The sequence below is a fragment of the Triturus cristatus genome, chromosome 3_2 (assembly GCF_964204655.1).
Source record: "Triturus cristatus chromosome 3_2, aTriCri1.1, whole genome shotgun sequence".
Lineage (NCBI taxonomy): Eukaryota > Metazoa > Chordata > Amphibia > Caudata > Salamandridae > Triturus > Triturus cristatus.
Window position 1 is genome coordinate 35,262,881 of NC_140584.1, and position 21,837 is coordinate 35,284,717.

General features: G+C 48.6%; 1 protein-coding gene across 2 annotated transcripts in view; it reads right to left on the bottom strand.

Annotated features, from left to right (window-relative positions):
* The window catches only part of ADAMTS8 (ADAM metallopeptidase with thrombospondin type 1 motif 8), a 198,248-nt gene that overhangs the window by 57,230 nt on the left and 119,181 nt on the right, over positions 1 to 21,837 (bottom strand). The window lies entirely within an intron of this gene.

Below are 21,837 nucleotides of genomic sequence, written 5' to 3' on the forward strand. Positions count from 1 at the left end.
ACCATTACAACTCATATTACTTTTAGGACCACAGTAGGGTAAATGTTTGATAGTATAGGGGTAAAAATTACTATTCCCACTCCAGTGAGTGGAACAGTAGGGTAAGTGTTGGATAGTGCAGGGGTAAAAATTACTATTCCCACTCCACTGAGTGCAACAGTAGGGTAAGTGTTGGATAGTGTAGGGGTATAAATTACTATTCCCACTCTAGTGAGTACAACAGTAGGGTAAGTGTTGGATAGTGTAGGGGTAAAAATTACTATTCCCCATTACTTACCTTAAAATGCGTTGTAATGGAATGCGTTGTAGTGACATGCGATGTAATGGCTGCGTTGTAATGGCATGCGATGTAAAGGATGTTGCGTTGTAATGACTGGGTTGTAAAGGTAACCAGTTGTAATGACTGCGTTGTAAAGGTTGTTTCCTTTGCCCTGTCCTCAGAGGTGGCAAAATCAGTGCCGAGAACACAGGGGTGTCTCTACATTCCTTACTTTCAGCACATTTTTCATTAGACTAATAGGGAATAACGGAGTACACTTATCTGGAACAGGACTTTTGGTGGCAGCTCTGGTAAGTAAAAATGTGTTTTAATGTATGTAGTGAGCATGCTTGCAGGTGGGAGTGTGTTTATGTGAGATGAGAACAGTGTATGTGTTAGCATGCGTCTGTATGTGTAAGCATGTGTGTGAATGAAAGTGGGTGAGAGTCAATGACAGGTAGTGACGGAAAATGTGTAAGATTGAGGGCCAAATACCTTCCAGTACAAAAACCATGCTTTAACGCTTTTCCCACTTTGAATGTGTGCTGTACAATGCAGCACAAATGCGAAGTTAAAAAAATTTAGGAGAAATTAAAAAAAAAATCCTCGCTATGCCTGCCTTGAGGAGTCGTAACATCTTTGTGCAAATTCCTCTCTACCAATGTTTTTGAAGAGGGATTTGCATCTAAAACTCCTGGCTGGTTGCATGGGAATGCACACGCACCACCTATGGAACATCCACTTGACGCAAAATAACGCAAAGCAGTGCAGAATGCTATTTTGTGTTACTTTTGGGATACTATCGAATGCAAATCGGGATTTGAGTTGGATAGTAAATCCCACCCTAGCATTTTGCACAGACTTTACATCACAAAAGCATGTGGTTATCTGAGACACATGACTGAAAAGATAGGCCTTTAGCTGGCTGTAATTGTGATGAGGCCCATAAATGTATGTTCCTGCCCTAGTAACAGTTGGGCATTGAGTCTCCTTCCTGGTTTCTCTTCATTCAAGAATTTAGGTTTGGACATCTCGATTGGCTATAAAAATGGGGAGTGCAATAGTTTCACAGCTGAATGAAATGAAAATGGCTATGGACAGATGAGAGACATATTTGAATAGAAATCTTGCACACTTGTAAAAAAGCAGGGACACTGCTGGGAATATGGACAGATCGATTTCTGCAGAATACCAGATTATTTAGGGAGACACACACTACAGGAGAGAGGTTTCGAGGTAGACTACAGGAATCTAGCACCATTCTGGAACTCCTTGCATTGACCCACGGAGGCTGCCCCTTGTCCTCGTTGTAGAAAGTACTTTATGAAGACCCCCCGGAGACAGGGATAACAGATGGGACAGGGACTCCAGGACACACTCACAAATGACCAGTGGGAAAAAATTTAAATACATTGAAAGAATACCCGGATCTGTCTTGTCCATTTTACCTACATAGGGCATACTATACACGCTTGGGATTAGACAACATTTATATCCCTCTCAATCCATAGGGTGCTCATGGTGCAAAGTTGACAGAGCTGACCTGCTTCAGGTGTCCTGATTATATGGGACTGTCAAAATATTCTAGGAAACATTACAACGTGCAGTGGGTAAAATGATTGGACCGGATAAAAGCAAAGCGTGTTGGGGCTGCACCAATGGCCCGAGAAAAAGCGCATACCGAACTGTACAGCATTGGAAGGCCTACTGTTATCTACATGACAAATTGTAATACACTGGGAGCAGGATGAAGGCTGCGTATATGATCTATTGGTTCAACGTGAGTGTGAATCCACAGCTATCAATATTAGAACCCATGGGCATCTACCTTGGTGGCTGTTATCGATCAAATTACATTGTATAGTTTAGATGGTCCTAGAAATAGAGGGTCTTAAAGCCACTCTATTATATAAGTAAACAGGCTGGATTTGTGGTCTCTAATCAAATTGTAAGATCAAATGTTGGATGTCACTATCTCTAATTATTATAATATCAATTTGACATTTCTGGGAAATTTTAATGCAGATAGTTAAACCACCCGAGGGGATTCCTTTGGGCACTTTGCATACATTTCTACTGATATTCTCAAACCCTGCATAAACACTAGAGTCCATGTTTCATGGAATACACAAATGTCAGCTGAATTTCCAAACTAATCCCAGTTCTCATTATATATTTTAGAAATTATAAATAAGGTCAGGCAAGTTCCAGGTATCGCATTATAGAGATTCATATTTCCTTGTTCTACTAAAGACTTGATGATTTTTGAGGAACATTAGTGTTAGAAGAGGCCTGTGGAACAAAATCAAGCAACAGAAGAAAGATCTTGCATATTCTATAAAACTTGGATTCGATGGAAGAAAAGCAACTTGCTTGGGTCTATTTTTAGAGAAAATGGCCAATGTTTAGATCAATATTCGGGCTGAGTGTATTGCATTTTATATGGGAATTTAGCACATGATCTGGATGTTAATGGTGTTTGGAAAAAGGGATCTGTATTCGCAAGCTAGTAGTGAATCTGCTGTAAATGCATATGTAATACATTCAGTTTTTAACAAATCTTCAATGTTCTATAGCGCTTTTTGTTTCGCAGTGAAAAAAGTTATGTTAATAATAATTTAAAAGGAACCTAATCAAGATTATGTAAAATTTGCACTATTACAAAATATACTTCTTTTTATACTGTTTATGCTGCTGCATAGTAATTCGGGAAGAGTTAAAAATGAGCTATTACAAAATATGTAGCTTTTTATACTGTTTAATTTGCTTGCATAATAACTTTCAGAGACTTTTGTGACAAAGCAAAAACTCAAGTCAAGGAATGAGAAACCATTGCAAAAATGTATGAAACCTCTTATTTCCTTCTACAATGGCGCTTTCACAAAGAAAACAGGTGATTCATGGTTGAAATACTTTGCTAAAATAAATATTTGGAAATTGGTTTTCCATTATTTATGTCCTGCTTGTAATAGGTTTATGTATGCTGGTTTTGCCTTAAATTTTGTTTCATCCTTCACATCTCAAAGGTCTTTTCATTCCGTATCATGTAAACACGACAAAACAATCCGCACATTTATTCTAGTCCCTTTTTTGCACGGGTACAAAAATCGGTGCGAAAAAGTATTTCCCATGTTGTGCACCCACTGTGTCACCAATTTAACAATCCTACAGCTAAGGTACTCCCAGTTGAAAAAATAATTACACAAACTAATCCCTTTCTGCTAAGGCGGGGCTAAAATTTGCGACTTTTCAATTAAATATTGTATAATAAAAAGTATACTGGTCAGTTGCTAACGTCAGTGGTGTTGTGAAGCCCCTCACTGTGTACATCAGACGCTCATCACTGTGTAACATCGACGTTTCAGTTGGGGAATCACTGATGGGAATTCCACGTATGTGCGGACATGAATTGCATTTTGCACAGTATGGCAAAGCGTCATTTAAAGATTTCTGAGGTCCCCGAGCAAAACATATGGTGGGGCCCAACGTAAGAATACATACATTTAATTACCCATTTTCTACTAATTATAGACCCATGATACCAGACAGTCTTGACTGATATGTTAGTGATTGTGATGCAGATTCAAGGGCTGAATCCGATATCGGGGGGACCTGAGTCAGTCTGACATCGGTTGGGAACTGGAACCGAATGACCTCCTGTCATCGGGTCCAGCCCCGCAAGTAGGATCGGTCGCAATCCGATTGTTTACAATGGGAGCATTCATTCCGAATGGAATGCATGCTCTCATTGCAAAGAGCATAGGGTGCAGTTCACCCCTGCACCCCATGGGAGGCACCTCAAGGTGCCTGCCACCGTGTGCAGGGATCAACAGGGGGGCACTATAGGTGCCCCCTAGGCCGCCATACTGAAGGGGGCCCTGCTGGTGCCCCCAAAGTAGGATTCCCACAGCCTTTCTGTGCCGGAAAGGCCAGCACAGAAAGGCTGTGGGAGACTTCCATTGGAATCCCTCGGGCCAGAGAGAGTTGCTCGAGAGATTGATGGAAGATTTCCGAATGGCAGCCGGGCTCCCGATATATGTCAAGAATGATGTGGTAGGTTACTGACTCTTACAGAGAGCACATTTTTCATTGAAAACTCCTTTTGAAATGACTGCTAAATTAGCATTTGACATGCAGCTTTACTGCCAACCCCATATGGCCCACACAGGTAAAGTACCTTGTTTGTTTTGATCCTATTAGAATGTTTGCTTAGATCACACTTCAAAGTTAGAAAAAATGTGCCACATTTGTACTTGCCTTGTTCGCTTGCAAGTATTTCAATTTCATTGTGTGTTAGAAAACATTTAACATCCTAAAGCCTGTCCTATCACACTCCCTGCACCCCCACAAATGTGAAAGGTAAACACAAATTTCTGTGTTAAAAGAAAAAGCAGCATTTGTCAGAAGAGAATGCCTGACATTTGACCTGTTTTTAAAAACAAAGCAAAATAGGGCACAGTGAAACAACATTCAAAAGCCTCTTTGTTGCTCATTTACATTCTAAACCACTAAGGGTTGTTTTGGGGCTTCCTCCCCACCTGCCGCTCCCCTACTTCCAGTGCACCTGATATTCAGTGACCAAGTGTGCCCAGGAAAATAGGCAGTGTCACCTTGGAACATGTCTCCTCATTACGTAAAATCCTGTGATTAATCAGAAGAGCAAAACCTGCCATCATTTTATAACTTCTACGAGATAAGGATATGCCCCGTAAGCAAAGGCTGTGATTGTTGTCATATACCGCTTAATTGTATGTTTAAATATACATATACTTGAGCTGGCATCCTTTATTGTTTTTGCCCTATTGTTTGCCTTCAGTCCTCCTGTTTTTGCTGTTCTTGTTTTTGCTCGCCTAAGGACCCCTCTTAATTTACCACTGCTATTCATTACTAAAGTACTTGTGCTCCCTCCCTAAAACATGGTAGCATCGGCTTATACACAATTGCCATCTTTAATCCATAGTAAAGTGGCACTACCTGTGCCCAGGGCTTATAAATTAAAGGCTACTAATGGGACTGCAGCACTGATTGTTTCACCCACTTAAGTAGCCCTTTAAACATGTGTCAGGCCTACCATCGCAGAGACTGTGTGTGCAGTTTTGAACTACCATTTTGACCTGTTAAAGTAAACTCTTTTACAGGCCTAAACTTTCCTTTTTAATACATATAAGTCACCCCCTAGGGTAGGCCCTGGCCAGCCCAGAGGGCAGGGTGCAAAGTATTTAAAAAGTTGAACATGTACTTTTAAGTTTTACATGTCCTGGTAGTGAAAAACTCTTACATTTGTTTTTCAATACTGCTAGGCCTAGCTCTCTCATAGGATAACATTGGAATTACACTTATTACATGTTTTAAGTGTAAGTTCCACATGCGAACAGGTAATCCCTTTATGTTTGGTATCTCTGGAATCACAATGTAAAATCCTAACTTATGGTGACATTTGATTTTAAATTACAATTCTCAAAATGCCACTTTTAGAAAGTTGGCATTTCTTTCGTTAGCCATTTGGTGCCTGCAGCCTGTCCCTGGATCACATGACTGGGTGTTGGTGACAGTTGGGCTTTATGTATACATTCTAGACAGCCACACACAATAGGGCGCTTAGGTGTGATCGGATGGGCCATCACTGGCAGGATGGCAGGGAGGAGCTGGGTCTAGCCCCACTTACGCTTGAATAGGCTGTGTCCGGTCTCCACACATAGGGGCTGCATAACCACTGTGGTTACCCTGGAGTTAGGGCCAGGAACTGACGCATTGCTTCGGCTGCGTGGCGCATCTTCAACGCGGATCTTTACATTGCTCCGCAAACCAGGATTTATGGTACTTTTTTCAGCAGGCCTAACTGGGTCTTTGTGGCCAGCCCACATCCCAACAACCTGCAATTGAGACTTTGTCCTGGTCCAGTGTGACCAGATATCCAAAGTTAGCGCTTTAAAACTGAACATCTCCAGTTCTAATAATTAGATTTTTGTCATTTTGGTCTTGTTTCATTTATTACATGCCTTCGTCTCAGGAGTTTAACATTAGAGCAGGCCTTTAATAGACAGTATAGCCCACTACAGCAGGCTATATAGCTATATTGAAGAACGTTCTAGTGTTCTGACTTTGTGTCCTTTTTGCTTGGTATTTTCACTTTATCATTGTTTGAAGTCATACACAAATACTTTGCAACATTGCCTCTAAGTTAAGCCTGACTGCACTGTGCAAAGCTACCAGAGGGTTGAGCACAGGTTAATTTAGGGTTGGCTTGTGCATCACCCTGACAAGGATTGTGGTTGCTGCTTGCCCAGAGCTCACACTTCATTCAACTAACAACCTGATTCCCCACAGTATATGTTTAAATAAGTGTCTTTGAATTATGGATATGACTAATATAGCACAGGCCAAGTTGCAGACCTTTACATCAGTTTATATGAAGGACCTCTACAGTAGAAAATGAGGACCAAGAGTGAGAAAAGAGGAAGGGATAATGGATATGGCCTCAAGGATGGGTTTACTTGGGGGAACGGAAGGGTTCTCGGGTGATGCTTACAGGGAATTACAGTCCTGTGAGGGGGATAGGAAGTAGGGAGGGAACCCTTTAGGGATGATCCATTGAGTGGTTAGGCTGAGATGATGTGTTGCTTGAAGAACTGAAAGACTGGAAGCTGATACTAGTCCATTTATATAATCCCAGTGTTGTTGGGCCACTTAAATTGCAAATAGATGTCCTTACAAAAATGTTATTATCTTTACAGTGTGAAACCTGTAGTTGGGCTCCATGAATGTAGTAATTGACTTTAGCATTGATTCAGAAGATTTGTTCTTATCTGCATTCGTTGCGGAGTGGTGAACTCTACCATCTGGAGAAGTGGTTTACAAATCTCTGAAATATGTGGTCTCGTAAAGGTTTTATAAACACTGGATGCCACATGGTGATCTGGTTTAAGCTTTGGCTTTACACATAAGAACTGAATGGGACTGCGATGATTGTCGGACACCCAGCTTACCCACTTCCCTGTACTAATTTGTAGGAGGTGAATTAATTCTTCATAAGAAAGTCCAATTTCATAACTGGCTGTTGCATGGTGAAGTAGGTGGAATTTGTTTCTAAGTCACCCACTCTGTGCATGCCCCTGGTTCCACGATTCTTCTAAACAAATGAGAACCCACAGATTCTAAACTGACAAATGGATCAGGGAGAAATATATTGTGTGTTTGGGTAGCTCTTAAACTAAATGATCGATCTAGGTATGGTGCCTCATGTTTAGCAGCCAGCTGTATAAGTGGACGGCGGCTATTGGGAAATGTATGTAGATTGCTGTACTGGCAAGGCACTAGGTGCTGCTTGTGTTGCAACAATATAAGGGGAAACCAACTTGTAGAACAACTCAGTGGTCAATAATGTCCTGGGAAAAACACAAAGATTCATGATCCGATTTAAAGTGTGCTCAAATCTTCTCTTTGTTTGAAGGTGTTCGGCTATGTGATCTTATCTCCATTTGAAAGGAAATTAGAAAATCATCATGGTAGGGTTAGCAAAGAAGCTGACACCCTTAAATCTAGAACACCAGCATAGGTAGATGGTGTACAGTTGAGTTGTTGCAGTTTTGATGAAGAGGATAATTTGTGTCTTTAGCATTATTGTCTCTAAATATGTAAGCAATAAGGACATCTATTTGCAATTTAAGTGGCCCAACAACACAGGGAATATATAAATGATCTAATGTAATTTTTTTTTTATTCTTTGGCAGCCCATGGGAAAGGCAGGTCAAGTCAAGAAACATAATTTTTGGCTGTTTTCTGTTTTCTAGCTGTGCACTGACAAGAAGAAAGGAGATATGTATGGCAACATTATAGAAAAGTTAGAATCTTTCTGTATGTTTCTACAAATTTTGAGCTACTGCAGCTTTTTTGTTGCAAAATCTGGCTTGCATTAAACTGATTCTAATATCTAACAGCTTTTAGATGTGTTTAATTTTGCATTAGAGATTCTAAAATTATATTTCATATTTGCAAATTTGCTCTCTATTTCACATGAAGGAGCTATGCAGCAAGGATTTAAGTGGTTTGTGGGAAAGGTGAATGTGTGACGCCAATGTATTATATGGTATAAAGTACCCGCTGCCGTACATAATAAGATGGCATGGATATTTATTGCAAGTTAGCTTGGAGTTTCGTAGCCTTATAAAGGAATGGTCATGAAAACGCCTCGTAACTTGCAATATCCTTATAACTTGCAACAGGGAGTACTTTATCCAATATATAATAAAAGGAGTGCCATATTTAAGAAGATCAGCATTGCCCCGTCGGAGAGATACAGAAGAGGGGCCTGAACTGTGAAGCAAAGGCTTTTTGAGAGTAGCAGCTTCTTTATTCAGGGTAAGCTGATATGGAGCCAGGTTGTCTGTATTTTTTTCTTGATGTCATTCTTGAAGTGAGATGTTTGAGTCAATGTAAAAACTGAAAGTTGAGAACAGATTGAAAGGAAGAGTGCAAAGCCCAAAGATTCAAACCATTGACCAGGGCCTGCAATTGATAATGCAGCATGCTGTCAACAAAGAGAACAAGCATTGGCATAGCCAATAGGTCTCGCCATTGGGACCTGATAAGTGTTTAGCCATGCAACAGTTAATGTTGTTGCACCAAGGATATTGTGCTGGATAACTTAACGCTTATAAGGTCCCAAAGGCGAGACCTATTGGCTATGCCAATGCTTGTTGCCCTGAGAAGCTGCCACCCCATTGCAGCACAGTCGCGTGTGAGGTGCAAATTGGGACAGTGAATCCCTTGACTGTGCGTTTCTTTTGCATCAGCGAAGCACACTGATACCTCCAGGGCGATTTAAAATAGACAATGCGCAAATAGGTATGGCATGATCTGACCTCCTCCAAGTGTAGGGAAGAAGGGTTAATGGACAGTTTCAGCAACCGGTATTCCCCCCGTTGCGCGAGGTGGTTGGGAGTTTTGGGAAACGCCACTAATTATTATATTCCTGCAGTGGTGGGAAACGGCAAGAGAGCATGGCACAGTGCCATCGTGCTGCTATGAACCTCGCTCACGGACAGAGGATGCATTGTCATGGTCTGAAGGGCACTGCAGACCCAGCAGGTAACGAGCAAAATTGATATACCTGAGAAGTGCTGGTTCAAGAAAACTGCATAAATCGGGTAACCGTGGCTGTAAGAGACTTTAGAGTCGCGATGGACCAGGGGTGAAGGTATGGGCTCTTATTCTGAAGGCCTAATGGGCTGGTACCCAGTTAAATCTATAGGAATGGTAGGCTTTTCCGGCTCTAGCCTCACAGGTGCGCGCCCAGTGAGCAAGTGCGCAGCCATCCGTAAGTTTACACCAGAAGGTTACAACGCTACGGGCATTCATGGGAGAGAAGTGGATGAGGGTTACTGTTTTTGTGTGGCTAGAGTTCAGAACTAATGACGGCTGACTGCACTGCAGCCGGTTCATCGGTGTCTACAGATCCAATACAGTCACTGGATTCACCAACAAAGATCGCTTAGGAGCCACCCTCTGCTGCTGGATGCGGAGGAAGGTGGGTGCAGTGGGCTCCATATTGGCCTGAGGGGTTGGTTTGGAAGGGGACGGACAGTCATATCTATGTGTATGTGTGTTTAATGCCCCCACCCCTTTCTCTTGGCTTCATGTGACTGGTCAGTTAGACTGGCCGACTTGGAAACTAGAGAACCGGGTTCGAGCTCGGCGGGTGCTCAAACATCCTGTTATCCTGGGCAAATCACTTGATCTGGATTCACCCGTCTGTGGTGCAACTGGTGCTCATGTGAAGCAACCTGACACCCGCGGTTTTTAGTTTGCGCCAGATGCAACTTTAAACAAGCATTGGCCGTTAATTTTACCGTGAAAGCGAAAGTGATCGCGGTAAGCACGCGAATGGTGCGCGCGCAGCAGTGATCGCGCTGGAAGGGAGGCAGATGGCGGCTGCGTGCGTGCACGCTCGCGTGAATGCAAGCGCTTCACCAGCCAAAGCATGGGATAGCACTTTGAAAACCCACCTACCAGATCTCTCGCAGAGCAGCGCATGTGCTGGCTCAGGCGAGACCTAAAAACCTTAGTCAAAGTTAGTGTGAATTTAAGGTTAACATTAAACATCCATCTTTGGATGGCATTGAAGCACAGCCTGAGCTTATAGATTTTGCTAGCGAGCAATATTATTTTCCCCAGCAAAGAAGGGCTTCAGCTACCGAGGATGAGAAGCTACTCTAGAAACCGCCTCGCTTGGACAGCCAAAGCCTCCATATCCTCAGCGAAGTCACTGCACCACTGCACGCTTCCCGCCGACATCTTCAAGGACTTCACTGGACTTCAGAGTGTGTGCAAATGAAAGACTTAGAAGCAGGCAAAAGTCAGCTGCATGAGCTAAGACTTTTTCAATGCTAATATGGCACTGAAAGAAAAGGGAACTGAATTGATGGTGCACATATGCCTTGGAGGGTGATTGAGGGACTGCACCTGTGCTTAGCCAGCTCCCTCTTGTTTAGACACCAGGATCAATCAATCAATCAATCAATCAATCAATCAATCAGGGGTTGGTGAAGCGCGCTACTCACCTGCGAGGGTCTCAAGGCGCTGGGGGAGGGGTAGGTCTAGCAGCTCCGATCATTTGAAAAGCCAGGTCTTGAGTGTCCGTCTGAAGGTGAGTAGGGTAGTCGAGCGTCTTATTTCAACTGGGAGAGCGTTCCATGCTGTGTCGGCGGTGTAGGAGAAGGCTCTCCCTCCGGCTCTGCTTCGGTGGATGTGGGGGACCTCTGCCAGGGCGAGGTCAGAAGAGCGAAGGTTTCTCTTGGGTTTGTGGAAACTCATTCGGTCTTTGAGATATTTGGGTCCGATGTTGTTCAGGGATTTGTACGCGTGTGTGAGTAGTTTGTAGGAGACCCTCTTCTCAATAGGGAGCCAGTGGAGCTTTCGTAGATGCGGCGTCATGTGTTCCCGGCGTGGTAGTCCTAGGACGAGCCTGGCGGCGGTGTTTTGGATGGTTTGAAGTTTGCGAAGTAGTGATTTGTTGATTCCGGCATAGAGGGAGTTGCCGTAGTCGAGCCTGCTGGTGATGAGTGCGTGTGTGACGGTCTTTCGGCAGTCTGAGGGGATCCATTTGAAAGTCTTTAATAGGATTGGGAGGCAGTTGAAACTGGCGGAGGCAATAGCGTTGATTTGGCAGTTCATGGAGAGTGAGGAGTGGAGGATTATGCCGAGGTTCCGAGCGTGGTCTGTTGGGGTCATAGGGGGGCTGAGGGGGGGAGGCCACCAGGAGTCGTCCCAGGTTGAGGGGCTGAGTCCGAAGATGAGAACCTCGGTCTTTTTGGAGTTGAGTTTGAAGCAACTGTCCTTCATCCAGGTGGCTACTCCACTCATTCCCTCCTGGAAGCTCATTCTGGTGTCTTCGGGGTTGCTGGTGAGGGAGAGGATGAGCTGGGTGTCGTCGGCGTAGGATATGATGCTGAGTCCGTGCTGTCCGACGATGGCGGTGATGGGGGCCATGTAGATGTTGAAGAGGGGACCCCGCAGATGATGTCGGTGGGTTTGGAGAGGAAAGGGGGGAGCATGACCCTCTGGGTTCTGCTGGAAAGGAAGGATCGGATCCAGTTGAGGGTGTCTCCGTGAATTCCCGTGTTGTGGAGTCTGGTGGTCAGTGTGCGATGTGAGACGGTGTCGAAGGCTGCAGAGAGGTCGAGGAGGATGAGGGCTGCGGTGTGTCCCTGATCGAGCAGCATGCGGATGTCATCGGTGGCCGTGATTAGGGCTGTCTCGGTGCTGTGGTTGCTGCGGAAACCAGGTTGGGAGGGGTCCAGTATGTTGTTTTCTTCGATGAAGGTTGTCAGCTGGGATCAAAAATGCTGTGGAACTCCGTTAGCGAGGTGTGGGTAAAGAAGGCTGTAGTGCCTAGACTTGAGTAGCATTGTGTGATTAAATCACTTTTTTTTTACTCGAAGACTACTACTGTGCTGGAAATAATTTATTGTGTTTTCTGATTAAAGGCTCATTCCTTGTCCTCACATTACCTCCCTCAGACTTTGGGGTGCGCAAAATTCATGTCATTTGCTTTTACATAATTACGTGAAATTTCAAGAAAATGATGTGAAATGCAAATTTGTCATTTAGTGCTTTATTTTAGCAAGCAATGCTTCCATGTGTCAATTTTTGATTCAAGAATACATTTCATGCAAAATAAATAGAACAGAAAACACACGTGCAGCTAGCAACAGCTGCTTGCGTTCTGCCCGCTTGCATTGTTCCTCCATACTTGTGGTAAAAATTTGCCATGGACTATGTGTAACTAGGCAGCGTGGCATTATGGTGTATTTTTGGGATTTATGTTAAACAAGCATAATATAAAACTTCCAAAATATCATGAACTACTGCAGCATAATTGAAATCTCTTCTGGGTCTACTGAGTACCATGTGACTGCTCAGATTGCTACCCTAGAGTCAAGAGCAGAAAGGGTGTACTTGGCCCAGTTTGCAGAACCATAGTAGGACAAAACTCAGGACGGCAAAGGATCTCAACCATCAAATTTGGATTCAACCAGGTCCTGTCTGCCTTGTGCCTCTCCCCCCTGCAAACAGGGTCTGACACCTGAGGTGTGCACGATTACACAACATCTGGTACAACAGAACACCCTGTACAATACGGTGTCTCTTTGGTTACCTAGTACATGCAAAACTTTCTACAGAAGGGAACACATTTTTACATACAGGTCATCTTGAACATGCAGAATTCCTTCTCCACAAGGGGTCTGAACAGAGGTCGCCTGCACATGCAGAATTTTCTGTTATACAAGACATCACTCTTCCACACAGGTCTTCTATTACACACATAATTCCTTCTTCACCAAAGGCCGCGCTAATACTCAGAGGCAGGGCTTAAGTGGGATGAAAAAACTGGGGGGGTCTCTCAAAGGGGCGTGGCCAATGTAATTGAGGACGTGGCTTAAAAACCTTTAAGCTAAAAATCTGTGCTTAGCATAGTGCACCGTCCGACTTGAATTTAGCTGTTTCTGTCATTACATCCAGATATATGATACAACAAGTAACATCATATCTACAACAAGTCAGGACTATTGGCTTTGTCAATGGTTGTTAGTTGCATAAGATAAATAAGCAGCAACTATGGCTTGTATATAATACTGAAAAAGCTTCCACTTAAAGCCCTGGTGACACCACGACAATGTTGCTGCTCCTGAGTTTCAAAAAGAGAAGGGAAATCCAGAGAGAAAATGACTCTCTTAAGGATTTCCCTTCCCCTTCAACAGGGCCGGACTGGGAACCAAAACCGGCCCTGGCAAAGTGCTCGGCCGGCCCCCGGGGCTTGGGGGTGCCGCCGAGCTCTTTGCCAGGGCCGGTTTTCGGCCGATTTTGTTACAGGGCCGATTTTGCAGCTATGCTGCAAAAACGGCCCTGTAACAAAAACGGCCCCCAGGGGCCCAAAACCTGCCCCCACCCGTGCGGCGCACCGGGGGATTGCCCGGTGCCCGCTACGGGCCTGCCCTTCAACGCTCACCCGGCATGGCGACATGCTGTAACTTCTCCACTAGTGAGAAGTGAGCAGTGTGAGCACGCGCACATGATGTGCCTGCTATCACTGCAGTCTGGAATAAATGGACCCCCTGTGCCAGGGCACAAAACAGAGCCCGATACCCGCTTCGAGGCCCCCTGTAAAAAACTGCACCGGTGAGACCCGGCCCACTTAAAGCCCTGCTCAGAGGTCACCTGAGACTAGCAGAATTCCTTCTGCACCAAAAGGCTGCGCTCCTTGTTGAGCTATAGGGAAATTCAGCTGCCTTGGGCAAAATGCAACCATACCCAACAATGGACATTGAACACAAGATCAGAAGAATTATGTGTCTCCTAAGGGCGGAGCGACTACAGGTAGCTGCAGTCACCGGCCTCCTGTAGAATAGCGCATGCCGTTATGCCATTGAAGTGTACAAGAATTGGAACATATTTGTGGTATCGTGGGGGTGGGGGTACAGGGCAGGCCTAAGGACAGGGCGTAGCTATGGGGATAACAAAGGACACAGCAGTCAGGGTTACTGGTGTGGGCCGAAGACCACGAGCGGTCCTCCGCCCGTTTATTTATGCCTTCGGGCGTGCCCGCCCTCCGGGTGCGTGGGTGCGTGCTTAGCGTGGCTGAACGGGCCGGGTGGCTCCGTTACCACATCCCTCCAATCTTTCAGATACAGAGATCAGTTATCACAGAACAGTTCGGCTCTTGCGCACACCACGCAAAGTCTCTCAGTCTCTGATTGGGGGCCGGGTTTGGCCGAAGGCCGTACGGCCGGCTCCGGGGAACGTCTCCTCGTCCAGTCCCACAGGCTCCCTTCTCACTGGGTACCCCCACATCTTCGGAGGACCCGTTCTCTCGTTCCCCTGCGCCGGACAGTGGGGGCGCGCTCCGCGAAGTGCTCGCCTGCCCTCCTGGTGAGCTGCCCCCTTCTCCGGCTTCGAACTCCTCTTCCTGCGGGTCGGTCTCGGGGGGAGCTGAGGTGACCTGTTTGAACCAGGACGCGTTTCGAGTCACTGTCCGTGTTCCTCTCCTGACTGACACCATGGTCCCCTGCACTCTGGTCACCTCCCACACTTCCGGTTCAAACGGGGTGCGATACTTCCAATTTGGGTACCGGTCTCTCATGATGACCACGTCCCCCACCTGGAGACTCCTCGCTTGGGCTCTCCTCGCCCGACTGGCCTTCTCGTTGGATGTCCGCCTTCTCTCTTGGGCCGCCCCTTAATCCAGCGGCCGAGGCTGCCACACTTGGCTTGCCGGGATGTTGTCCCTGGGGGCCTTCTTGAACAGCAGATGCGCTGGCGCACACTGAGTGGTGCAGTGAGGTGTCCTGCGGTACGCGCTGAGGAACTGTGAGAGGCATAGATCCGCGTCTTCCCCTTGTTCGACTCCGATCCTCAGCGCCCGGTTCATCGTGCGCATAAACCACTCTACCTCTCCATTCGCCTGGGGCCATTGCGGGGTGATCTTCCTATGCCTGACCCCTCGAGCTGCTAGGTAGTCGTGGAATTCTCTTCCTTGAAAAGGTGGCCCATTGTCCAACCGGACTTCCTCAGGTAGTCCCATCATGGCAAATATGCGGTCCAACGCCGCTCTCACCTGGCTGAACGCTGTGGAGGAGACCACTTCCACCACCGGGAACTTGGAGTGCGAGTCCACCACCACCAAGGTGTGTCGCCCGTCCGGGAAGGATCCAAAATCCACACACAGCTTGGACCAGGGTTCTAGGCATGGTTCTTCCGTGATTACCGGATGAGGTGCCGGCTCGCCCCCGGTGATGTTACACGAGTGACAGTTACGGACGACTTCCTCAACCATGGCATCCATCCGAGGGAACCACACCTTGCTCCGCAGCCTGGCCTTGGTCTTGGAGACGCCTTGATGCCCTTGGTGCGCCAGCCGAACCACCTCCCCTTGGAGACTCCTCGGAATGACTAGTGTTGCGCCTCTCATGATCACGCCATGCGGCCCTTCGCTGAGCTCACTCTGCGCGTTCCACACTTGCTGTCGAAAGACTCTCTCGTCTTCGGTGAGGGCTTGCACCCCGTCCAGGAAGTTCCGCCAATTGCGGTTCGCCAGCGTGCGCTTCACCTTCACGAGGCACTCATCCAGCTCCGTGGCCCTGCCGATGTCCTCCAGCGTGGGTGCCACCGGGCACGCTGCCTGCGACACCATCCTGACGAACTCTTCCGTGCCGCTTTCATCCGACTGATCAGGGTGTGATGGGGCCGGCCCCGGGTGCCGGGACAGGAAATCCGCCGGGTTGTTGGCCCCAGGTCGGAAGACGACCTCAAACCGGTAGGCTTGCAATTGGACTGCCCATCTCTCGATCCGCGGGGGGCCCAGGCGTGCCGTGCCAGCGAAGAGCGGGACCAGGGGTTTGTGGTCGGTGACCACCCGGAAGTCGTGACCATACAAGTAGAGATGAAAGTGCTGACAGGCCCACTTGATGGCCAGCGCCTCCCGCTCAATCTGCGCATACCGCATCTCGGTGGGCGTCAGAGCTCTGCTGGCGTATGCGGTCGGGACCCATTCCTTCGCCTCCGTTTCCTGCATCAGGACTGCGCCCAGCCCAACAGGGCTCGCGTCCACCACCACCTCTGTCCGCCTTTGAGGCCGGAAGTACGCCATGACCTTGTCGTCGATTAGCGCGTCCTTGACCGCCTGGAACGCGAGATCTTCCTTCGCTGCCCAGGTCCAGGGTTGGCCACTCTTCGTGAGAAGCCGGAGCGGCTCCGACAGGGACGCCAGGTTGGGAATGAAACGTCCACAGTAGGTTGCCATCCCGAGAAAACTCCTGACTTCGGTGGCGGAGGTGGGCCTCGGGGCTGCTCGGATTGCTTCCGCCTTCTTCGGATCCACTCTCAGGCCTTCCCTCGAGAAGACATAGCCGAAGAACTCGACCGACTCCTGGTAGAAGGAGCACTTGGCCTCGTGCAAGGTAAGGCCACTGTCCGCCAGCCACTGCAGCGTGTCCCGAAGATGCCGATGGTGTTCTTCCAGAGTCTTCGAGAACACCAAGATATCGTCGCTCAAATTGATGACTCCCTGGAGCCCCGAGAGAGTCTCCCGTATGGCATTTTGGAACACTTCAGCCGCTGACGAAATCCCGAAACTCAGCCGCTTGTATCTCCGCAAGCCAACGTGTGTGGAGAAAGTGGTGATGTTGCGGCTGTCCGGGTGGAGCTCTAGCTGATGGTATCCCGCGTTGAGGTCCAGTTTTGTGAACCACTGTGCGCCGTTGAGGTCAGCCACAATATCGTCCATGGTGGGCGTGAGGTGTCTTTCGCGCTTGACTGCCTTGTTCGGGAGGCGCATATCTACGCACAAACGGATGGCGCCTGGCTGCTTGGGTTTGGGCGCCACGACTAGGGGGGACACCCACGGGGTGGGGCCGGATACCTTTTCGATCACCCCCAGGTCCTCCAACTTCTTCAACTCCTCCTCCACTCGTGGTCTCAGGAGGAATGGTATTCTCCTGTGGCGCAGCGCCATGGGCCGGACCGTCGGGTCTACGTGTAGTTTGAATTGTTTCCCGCGTAGGCACCCTAGACCTCGGAACAGCATGGGGAAGTCCTTCAACATCTCCCTGGCATGCAGATCATGCACTTGATTCGCGAAAAACACCAGCGCCAGATCTTCGGCGGTGTGACAGCTCAGTAAGGTGCCCCTCTTGCCTTCCGCCACGTGGAACGTCGTGGCCAGCTTCCTCCCGTCGCTGACGACTTCAACGTCGATCACCCCTCGCAGGGACAGCGGCTTGTCACTGTCATATGTGAAGATTTGGGCTTTGGAGGGCCTCAGGGGCGGTCGTGGCGACAGCCTCTCATACTGGCAGCTGTCCATTACGTTCACCGACGCCCCCGTGTCGATGAGAGCGCTTACTGGGGATCCTGCCACCATGATGTCACACATGGGCGGCGGCCTTCGCCTCGTGCCTTCCCGGCCGACGAACGAGACGAAGAACACTTCATCATCCTCTACCTCTTCCACGAATTCCGCCTTGGTGTTGTCTCTCAGGGCGGCGGATTCTTCCTCCGTCAGTTGGTGCACGCTCGCCGCTGCACCTCGCGGGCCCCCAGCACCGCCGCGCATCCGTCCGCCTCGGCAGACCTTCGCGAAATGGTTCGCTCGTCCGCACTTCAGACACGTTTGTCCTCTTGCGACGCACCGCCCGCCAGGCGGGTGACCTAGGCCACAGTTGCCGCAGGTGTCTCTCTGTGGAGCCCTCGCGGCTCCGCGCTGCTGGTTCGGCCGCCTCTGCAGCACATCCACCCTCTCCTCCTTGACTGCCGGCGGTTTCGTGGCCACAGCCGGCCGGTTGAGGGCTGCTTCCATCACGTCCGCCCGAGCGTTGGATAGCTCGTGAGACCGGCCCAGGATTAAGATATCCTCCAGCGAGATGCCTGGCTGCCGTAGGATTAGGCGCCGCAACGGGACCGACCTGCATCCCTGGATGAGCTGCGCCCGAATCTCTGCTCTCTGGTCCGGTAGTTCGCATGACAGCGAGAGTTTTCGAAGGCGGGCGTAGAAGACGTCGACGCTCTCTGTTTCCTCTTGTCGTGCCTGGCGGAGCTTGAACCACTCGAAGTCGGGGTTGGTTTGGGGGTCAAAATGGCGATTTAGGGCCCTTATGGCGCCCGCATAGTCGTTGTCGTTCCCTCTATCTGGTAGGGTCTCGAAGAGGTCGTACAGCTCCTCGCCACCGTAGCACATGAGGAGAGACCTCTTGACTGTATTGTCCGTCTCCCGCACCCCGACAAAGTAGTGCTCCAGCCGTCCGATCCATGATCGCCATCGCACCGCCGCTGTAGAGGGGTCCGACAGCTCGCTGAACGGTGGCAGCGGGGCTACCGCACTGTGTCCAGGTGCGGCGGCAGCTGGCTGCGCGGCCCGCTGCTGTGGTGGCTGCGCGGTGCCACCTTCGCTGGTGACAGGGGTGGTCATGCTCGCTGCCCTTCTCTGTCACCTTTTCCCCACACAGGCCGTGGCTGCCGGTCTGTTCTCCAGGCGAGACCCTTGACGCTCTCCTCCCCCGCTCAGGGATGATGCAGGCTGGCTGGATGTCGCTGCGCGCAGGCGAGACCAACGGCCGTGCACCGTGACGCAGATAGGCTGCCTGGCTGGTGCTGCGCGAGGGCAAGACCAACGGAGTCCTTCTTCAATTTCACCAAGCTGTAGTCATACGATTCCTCCCTGCAGGCACTCGCATGGACGCCCCTGCCCCTCGTCTCACTCTCGGGGCCTTGCACACCAGAGCTGCAATCTGCTCACTTCTCCCCACTCAGACGCGGGCCGGGCTCACGAGGGCCGACTCCCCCCTCCGACAGAGCTTACCGGCACTTGACAGGACGCTGGATCCTCTACAGGCACCAGGACCACGCGCGCGCGGCCCCAGCCAGCCAACGCGAAGGCGCGCCCAGGAAAGTCCTCCGTGTTCCGCCTCCGCGGATCAGCAGCCGGATCAGCAGGTGCGCGGGGGGGGGCGAGGCGCGGGTAGGCTCCGCTCTCGTCGCCAATGTGGTATCGTGGGGGTGGGGGTACAGGGCGTAGCTATGGGGATAACAAAGGACACAGCAGTCAGGGTTACTGGTGTGGGCCGAAGACCACGAGCGGTCCTCCGCCCGTTTATTTATGCCTTTGGGCGTGCCCGCCCTCCGGGTGCGTGGGTGCGTGCTTAGCGTGGCTGAACGGGCCGGGTGGCTCCGTTACCACAATATTGTCACTTAATGACAGGCACGTTTGTGCAATACCGATCTAAATATTTAGATTCTTATTTTAGTTCGCCCGACGTGTATACTGCAAATACATTTTGCCTCTATTGCCAGCTCTGATCAATGAAAGGCTATGCTATTATATTCGTTCATGTTTTAATTAAAAAATATATTTATTAGGATTGGAAGTTTTTTGTTTCGAATTGGGTGGGTCATGCAGTTGTATATAGCACGAGATCTCTGTATGGTGTCATTTTTACTGTGAGTGCATTGTTTGCATGAGTAGGGGACTACATCGACAAAACACAGTTGTTACTAAGCTGCTGCACTCCTACACACAGATAGCCTGACGCACAAACCATTCTTTCTATAACGAGGGGACGTACGGTGACCTGCAATCACCTGGTACATGGCGAACTCCTGCGCCCAGGACGTGCATTCCTGCACCAAGGTTGCCCCGTTAACAATCGGCTCCATTCGCGGAAAGAGAAGGCAGATTGGCGCTTATTAAATAACCATCCTTACAGAGTGCATTCCAGCGGGCTGTTTACTGGTTCCGGCCAGGAACTCCAACAGCTTTTAAAGGGGCCGAACACATACAGTGCCGCGCAGCCCCGCTGCGAAATGCAGTCATCGCTTGGCAGCTGTTTACGGAATCCTAGTCAGGGCCAAAGAATGCAGTCTTGATGTAAGAGCGTAAGCAGCGAGACGGAGGGAGGGGGAGGGTGCATCGCGAGTCGTGTTACCCATGTAGAATCTCTCAGGCCGGGGGAGTGGGGAGTTGGGGGCACAAGCTATCCCAATCAGATATGATGTCTCTTAACGGACGTCACGAGCTGTACAGTGCACACGCGCCAGAGCAGGCTTCTTCTGCTGTGGAAGTACACGCAGCTAGACTGAGAGGCCGCCGAAAGGGGAGTGCTTAATTATATTAAAGTTTCATGTAAATATGTTTTTCTAGTAGTCAGACTCCGGAGTCCTGCGAGTTTTTGGGAAGATTTTCACTTCTCCGCCAAGGCAGGGGACTTTATTGAATTAGCTCCTTCCCAAAAAGAAAGGGGGCCTTTTTTGTTGTTGTTGTATTTTTTTTTTTTAACTTTGGAGCCTGACAGAATCCAGCTTCCTTCCTTGAACGTCTTGCGCAATGGAAGTTTGGATGTGTATATCAGTAACATCTGGTTTTCATCTTCTGATGCTACCAAGTGTTTCCTGGATTTTGAATTAAAATCGCCTCGAGTAGCGATGACGTCATTCTTATATGACAAACAGGTATAAAACATTTTTTTTACTGTGAAAGGTGTCGATTCCTGCGTGGATGGGGGATGGTAAGATATTCCAAATGGAAGGATCAATATGTCGAATCGAGGTTAAGGGAACGTGGCAGACCTTGACATGGGAGATCCTGGCATGGCAATTATGACAAATATTCACTTTTGATGGTTTCTACAATTACGCAGCACCAGCGAAGATCTTTGTGCATTGTGTGAACCATATATGTGCTAGGTATAAAGTGAATTTAATTGTAACAGTGGTGTGTGATAAAATCCGGGAATATGTACTGACGGGTGGAGCAGGCCCTCTGATAGAAGGGAGGGGAAGTGGGCCCTGCTGCAGGCAGATATGGCTTCTATGCGCACATGAGGACGATGAGGGAAAACCTGGATGGCTATGAGACTGAACATATCTACAAACCAGGTGGCATATTTACAATGAAATGGAGCAGCGCGCAGCCTCTCCAAAGTTTAATATGTCACTCTACAGTTGCTGATTGTTGAAGTACTAAAGTGGTACTATTGAGGTTAATATTTTCCGCACGAGGAACAGACACACCAGATCCATTGAGAGCCCGCACCCACATCAGGTGAACCCGTTCAAGTGGTCGGGTCATCTTTCCTTATCTATGAGGACTTCCGCCCCACTCCTGTGAGGTGGAGCGTCCTTACAAGAACCCTGAATCAGGGTCTTGCATTCAAGAGGGGTAGATCACATCCCTTTGACGACCATCAGAGGTCACTACATATAGATATCTACCCCCGGTCCTGAAGAAGTGTCGCTCTATCTTGGAGCACAAAAGACACGAAACATGTTGACCCCAGTCAACTAAAGGCTACCTTAATACCTTGACTCATTAGAGCAGCCTCACTGGTTTTTACTTAGTCCCAGCCTTGACCCCTTATTAAAGAGAATCAACAGGGCCAGGGCCTATTTTAAATCACTTTTTCTCACATATCAGGAGACATTGTTTTCCAGTAAATCCACACACCTCACTCACTAACGGCGTTCTCAGATCAGAAGATCTCCGATAAAGATGCCACCAGGCCCGTTGGACATTGCAGCGCCGGTCCGACGAG